We start from the raw sequence: 6,167 nt of genomic DNA on the forward strand, positions 1-6,167 counted from the left end.
TTTTTTTTTTTTTTTTTTTTCCTAATACAGGAATCGTGAGATCCTTGAAAACGTGTTAGCTGTCATCCTAGCTATTCTAGTTGCATTTCTGGGTTCTGTACTACTTATAGAGGGCTTTTTCAAGGATATTTGGGTCTTCCAGTTCTGCCTGGTAATAGCCAGTTGTCAGTACTCACTGTTGAAGGTATTTTTATTTCCATCTTTGCTTTTTATAAATGGTAGAACTAACTTAATTCGTTTGTGTAACAAACTTCCGTGTTACAAAATGTTTCGAGGTTGGGTATTGTCTGCCAGTTAGGGCTTTAAGGAGAACCCTGTGTGTGTGTGTTTTCAATGAAATGAGGAAGCCCCAGCTGCTGGGGAAGTTTGCTAGATGGTCAAACAAGGTCACTTACAATAGTTCTGTGTATGTTTGTTGTACAGCCCTTTATTTGTTGTTCTCATGCACTTTGTGTTCCTAAAGAGAGAAAATTCTCATTGGTTGAAAACAATCTACTAACTAAACCTGAAATTGTATTGTTTTTCAGTGGATCCACTTGAATATGTTCCTATTAAGTAAATACACATCTAAGCATATTTTTTTCTCCCCTCATGATTATGATTAGACTATTAGGATGCAAATTGTAGTTAAAATTGAAATGCCTAACACTTTGTAGAACAGTGTAAAATGTTTTACTTCAGGCATTTTGAACAGATAAAATTTTGATTTCTTTAGAATTTTGGCAGTAGATACATGCTCTTTGAATGTATTTTATGATTTATTTTAATACGTTCTGCTTTCTGGAGGCTCACAGTGGATCATCAAATGTGAAATTCATTTTAGATATTAAAAGTGGTTGAATTAATAAACATGGGGGAAAGGAGGGTAGATGAACTTATCCACAAAGTGGATAATTTTTCTTTGCATTTTGATTTCAGAGTGTTCAACCAGATTCTTCTTCCCCTCGACATGTAAGTCATAGACATGTTTCACCTCAGTAACCTTGCAGATGTAGAACTTCCCCTGCAGAGAACTGAACKTCTTGATTTTTGAGCGTTTGGATTTCTCAAAGTGCTACTTCAGGCACAAGAGGTGTATGCAGTTTTAGCATGCGAGAAGGGAATGGAGCTCTCTTTCCTTACCCCATACAGTTTCTGCATGTATTTAGCATATCATGGTCTCCCTGCTTAGAGTCTAGCTTATGCTATGGAGTTCTGTTGTAATAGGTTTGTCAGTCACACTCTATTCAGGTAATTATACCCAAAAAGATTCTTAGTTATAATTTGCTTTTCTGATGTTCTGTACTGCCCTTGTAGACCATTCACTTGTTCTATCTGTGGACGCAGCCTTATTTTTTCACTTGGTAAAACCATGAGTAGTTGCCATAATGCTCTTATGAGCAAGTATTAATGTTTGAGCATGGAAAGTGATATGATAGTGTTGAACAGCATGTCAGTATTCTGGCAGTTTAGCAGATCATAATGTTYTTGTGTGTCCTAAACAAGATGTGARAAAACACTATTCCTCTGCAGCAAGGAATTACTATTCATAGTAATTTAGGTAATGAGTCATGTTTTAATGAATGCATTCAACAGCAGCATCTGATCGATAAAACCTTAATTGCTCTTTCTTCGAAATTAATGTATTCCTCCCTATTGCTTATGAAGCCTAGTTAGTTTCCTCTGTTTAGTATTACAGGAAAAATGCTTTAAAACTCAGAGGAGAATAGGGTAAACATAGATAGCTTCAGTCTATCTGCTGTGTATTCATTCATTACTTAAAAGCCACAAACCTCATAGATTTATAGCACTGAAAAGCAATACACTGAGGATTTTATGATCTAAACTTAAGTGGTGAGATTGCAGCACATAGTGGGAGTCTAGCTAATGAACAGAAATTAAACTTTAATTATGAAATACTTTTCTGGTAATAAAACTCTTTCTTTTGGCAATAAAACAAATGTCTTTTTGTTTTTGTTCCCCTCCTTTCTCCCTCTTTCCCCCCCCCACCTCACCCCAACAGGGTCATAACCGTATCATAGCCTATAGTAGGCCTGTATATTTCTGTTTATGTTGTGGTCTTATTTGGCTGTTGGATTATGGCAGCAGAAACATATCTACAACAAGATTCAGGTTGTATGGAATGGCTTTCACCAACCCATTGCTGCTGCTGTCAGCCAGAGACTTAGTTATAGGTGAGTGGCTTCCTTGTGAGTTTGAACAGTTTGTTTCACCACAATGGAATTATTTTGTATTCACAGTCTATTTCTGACACAGTTGCATCATAATTTTCTAATTATAGTTTATTTAGTTTTAGGAGGAGTAACTTTAGATTTGCTGGTGTTTATAGGAAAGTTTGTTTCCAGCACCCTACCCTCTTGGCAATTAAGTTTTGCTGTCACAGACAGCTGGAATGTCAATGTCAACTAAAATGCTGTCAGAGTTAAACTAGAAATACTTTTTTTTTCCTCCTCCCTTCCGCACTACCTAATAGCTCAGTACTTGGCCCTAAACCCTTACATTCTTTAACTTGGACTGGGATATGTTGTTCTGTGCTTGGACCTACCTACTCAGTGCTTAAGCATTTTGAATTGGCTTTTTTTTTTTTTTTTTAATAAAGCTGCCTAGAGAGACTTGTCACAATTGAACAGGAGCCCTTTTAAGGCAGGTTATTTGTATTTAGCAGTTGGGCAGAACAGTAGGGACACAAGAATTTTTAAATATATTATAGACAGATTAAACCTCATTTAATTAATGTCTTACCTCAGAACAGGCCTCCTATCAGTAATACCAAAAGTGTGACTTTGAACTGTGAATGATGTGCCTTCATTGTACTTGGATGAGGACGGTGCTTTCAGAATAATGCTGGCATTAAAACAATTTCTCCAAAAAACGGTGCCTTCCTCTTCCCCCAAACACAAACAAACCAAAACCACCAATGAAGCTATGTTGTTTGGGTGATTTTCTTTAGAGGAGAAATTGCCTAAGAGATCAGCTAAATTGAACATACCTGCTTTGTCTTTGAAGCTTTTCAGTTGTACCAAAGCATTTATGTGCAATAGAATACCTCAGCTGAATATTGTGAATGTTTGATTTCAGTTCTTGGACAATCTTTTATCAAGAAAAAGAAAACCTTATCTTTGGCTTTCTGACTCTTTTTATTACTACTTTTTTTTTCTGTTTGGATTTGTAATTGATGAGTAACAATTACTGACTCAGGCATTCTGAAAATTAATACTTGTGATGTGACTCTAAGAACAATCTGAATTTCATACCTTACGCTATTCCCCTTTTTTACTTTCTGCTGGTAAATCTGTACTTAAATTAAAATGTCAAGGGGAAAAATTCTAAGCCTCTTATTTATGAACAGAGGATTGTCCAGGCATTTCTAAAGGTGTTTTCTTATAACTTTTGTGGAGCTATTTATGCACTGATATTTGTGGTGTTCATTCTGTATCTATAATGGKACAAGGAATTAAAACGGCAGATGTTCAGTCATTCAAGAAATAAATYAGTTTCATTTTTTTCCCTTGTTTTGTTCTCTTAGTCTGAGATCATCTCTTCCTTTTTCCCCTTAACTCAAGTTACTGCAATATTGTTCATTCATAACTCCATAAGGTAAAATATACATTTCAGTATAGGCTGTGTGTTGTATCATGAAAGTGACTTGAAAAGACTCTTACAGTACTTTTTTACTCCACATTATTTTGTATTTACAATGAGTTTACAAACGACCTAGTCTTAAGAGATGTTGGCATCTTCTCCAGACTACATCCGTCTTGGATTTAGCTTTTAAAAATTCTTAGTTCCAGTGTTTTAAATGCTTTTTGATCCCTTTGTTTTACTATTCTCAGGTATCTTGCTAAAGCTTGTGCAGTTGATATTTCTTACCAGTTCTACATGTAAAAATCAGGTTCCTAGAGCGCTACTCATCAAAACTTGCCTTTGGACCAGCTAATGATGCTACTGAAGCACTGTTTCCAAACCCTTTGTGTATACTGCAAAGTTGACTGCTAATAAACATAAATTGCCAGCACAAAGTAAAAACCACAGCTGTCTTTTTGGCCTGTTCTCAGGCACATCTACTAGAACAACATAGATGCAGGACAAGGCAAACTTCAAGTTTGGATGATGCAATTGCTCTGTCCTACCAGCAGACAAGTGAGGTCTAAGATTAATTGTTAAGCCTCCCATGTACTGGAATTTGACAACTAATCTAAACCAGCTACATGTTAATATCAGCTGTTTTCTCCTAAAGGGGCCCCATTACAGAGCAAGTCAATTATAAAATTCAAAAGCCATCAGAAATACTGGCTTTTTGCTGGCCTTCTCCCTATGAAGTTTATTTTCCCAATTTTTTTTGTTCATTATAAATTTTCAGCTGACCCATGCTAGTTCAATTTTCAGGCCTTCATAAAGCAACCTTTTTAATGTCTCAGAAAGGAAGCACTATATAGACTGCTTGCAGTTATGACTTAAGTTAGACATGAAAACTCTTGAAAAAAACTTCCTACAGGTCCTGAGTACCTGGTACCAAGTCATGTATTTCCTAACTTGTATTAGCAAGAAGTACAGAACTCAGTGTTTTTACCTGTCCCTGATTGTATGTGTTTAAAAATCTTAGTTATTTAACTTTGCCAAAGCTTTTAAAAAAGTGTGCATATGTGTATATAGTATATATGTATTTCATGTTCTTCTCTGTATTTACCCCACTGTGGACCACTTTAACAATTTGGCCTTTAATATCTAATCACCCTGTGGATATAATGTTAGAAACTTAAAACTGAGACTTCCAGTTCTTTACCAGATATTTTCAAGCTGTTTTTGTCTTTTGGTTACTGAAGCTACAAGTTGGTAAGATTATAGAAAATCCTCCCCAAGCAGTCAGTTTTTTTTCTTCTAGGAATGTTTTCCTGGCTTGATTCTTCTATCCCTGGGAACTAGTGCTTATTAAATACTGTTTTTTGTGAAGTGTGCCTAAACTACTGACTGCTTGTGTGTAAAAGGCAATTTTTTTTTTCCATCTCATTTCTGAAAACGGGAAGTTAGGGATATGCACAGGTCTGGACAGACCGTTCTCTCTATTAAAATTAAGTGACTTTATTTGTATTTGCGTTCTTATAAATCCTGTAATCTTCTGTGATTTTAGTGGCTTATACCAAGTTACCGTTTTTTCACTTTGAAAAATGTAATTTGGATTTGAACAATACAGAATTTTTCAGAACTGGTATGGAAAAGTCTGGGTAAACTTGTCAGGCATTACAGGCAGCACAAAATCTAGGGGTGAAACGCATGGCCCCTCTTAAATCGGCAGGGCTGATGGTACATTGCTCATACACCTAATTGCCTGTCTAGAGTTTATGTGAGCCTTCGTTATAATGAAGGAAAACTTATAAATCCTTGTAAATGTTCTTAGCTTATTTTTACAAGAACTTTATTACACAAAACTACAGCCATCCTGAACTGGCCCATGTCATTTTTATAGTGATAAAATCAAAATGAAAGAAATGATTATTGGTCTATGTAATGATTCAGGTAGATGAAATATAGTGGTTAAAGTATAGATTTGTTTAACGGCTGTTTTCCTTAGAAGTTATAGTAGAAAAGCTTTAGTGCTGTTGAACTATGTTGTGTGTTACCCTAGAACTTGAAGGAACTGAAGAATATGTACAATGCTATATTTTTCACAGCTTTTGCATCATTTTTCTTTTTTTCCCCTCCTGCAGTGTTTACACTATGTTTCCCCATAGTATTCTTTGTTGGTCTCCTGCCTCAGGTGAATACGTTTGCAATGTATCTCTGTGAACAGTTGGATATTCATGTCTTTGGTGGCAATGGTAAGTGTGTTTTTTTTTTTTCCAAATCAGTGACAAAAACTTTTGATTAGGTATTCCTACCCTCTATGTTCAGAATACTAGTTATATTTTTAAAAAGACTAAAGGTTCTGATTTATCACCCAGAAATATAATTACTGTCCCAGTAAGTCTATTAAAAGTATGATTTCTTCTTTTATTAGTTTGTGTTGTAGCTGTTAACTGTTCCTATGATAATGCTGTTTGATAAAGGAGATAAAGCCATATAAATCAAAAAAACTTTTAAAGGAAAATACAAGTAGTTGTTATGCATTGTTTTTTTTTTTTTTTTTATCAGAGGGGTGTTACAACTGGGGGCTCTCACTTTTCTGCAAC

General features: G+C 35.3%; 1 long non-coding RNA gene across 1 annotated transcript; it reads left to right on the top strand.

Moving 5' to 3' along the window:
* Positions 1-34: 34 nt before the first annotated feature.
* LOC146601110 (uncharacterized) lies at positions 35-5,813 on the top strand. Its single transcript, XR_014896724.1, has 4 exons — positions 35-184; positions 919-951; positions 2,003-2,174; positions 5,706-5,813. It is a non-coding gene; the product is annotated as an uncharacterized LOC146601110 (long non-coding RNA).
* Positions 5,814-6,167: the final 354 nt, after the last annotated feature.

Source organism: Rhea americana, unplaced genomic scaffold (genome assembly GCF_003343005.1).
Source record: "Rhea americana isolate MKP2758 unplaced genomic scaffold, rheAme1 scaffold_1094, whole genome shotgun sequence".
NCBI lineage: Eukaryota > Metazoa > Chordata > Aves > Rheiformes > Rheidae > Rhea > Rhea americana.